We start from the raw sequence: 680 nt of genomic DNA, 5'->3' as shown, positions 1-680 counted from the left end.
TTCTGGTGATGGGTTATTTGTAAAAAAGTAAAATAAATATAAATAAAAATAACTAAATGAATCATAACTGTCATTATGATAAAAGTTTGAGGTTATTTTTTATTGTTTTATAGCTTGTTTTATTGTATAATTTAGATATTTGTCAGATTTGCGTTTATTGTTTTATAGGCTTAAGCTATAAATAACTGGTTTCCCGAGAGTTTTTTTTTTTTTTTAGGTTTAGGGATGGTGAAGAATGGAAAATCTACATTCGGAATCTGTATTTTATTTATTTATTTATTTTTAAGTTGCATTTGTTGTCCATGTATATTTTCAGTTTCATATTGATTCAGTTTTGATTGTTTTATTTGATAGATTTTGGTTAACCAAAACCTGGAACATGCAGGAAGGATTTCATATGTACAAACATTGATGAAACTAAAATGCAGGAAGAAAAATTATAATGAAACTACTTATAAAATTTAATTTCCAATTCTTTGGGGCAAAATATTTTTCCAAATGAATGAATTTTTTGATGACAGCAAAATGCCTTAACATGCAAATATTCAGTTACCTTTTTCCATAGGAAACCTAAGTTACCTTTTTCTTTAAGATAACTGACCTGCATTGGTCCTGGCTTTTTTTTTTTTGAACCCTGTGACATTCCATTCCACTCTTCTTGTGTGTGTGTGTGTGTGTGG

Source organism: Sinocyclocheilus anshuiensis, unplaced genomic scaffold (genome assembly GCF_001515605.1).
Source record: "Sinocyclocheilus anshuiensis isolate Anshui unplaced genomic scaffold, SAMN03320099.WGS_v1.1 scaffold67, whole genome shotgun sequence".
Taxonomy (NCBI): Eukaryota; Metazoa; Chordata; class Actinopteri; order Cypriniformes; family Cyprinidae; genus Sinocyclocheilus; species Sinocyclocheilus anshuiensis.
Note: the sequence above shows the minus strand (reverse complement) of the source record.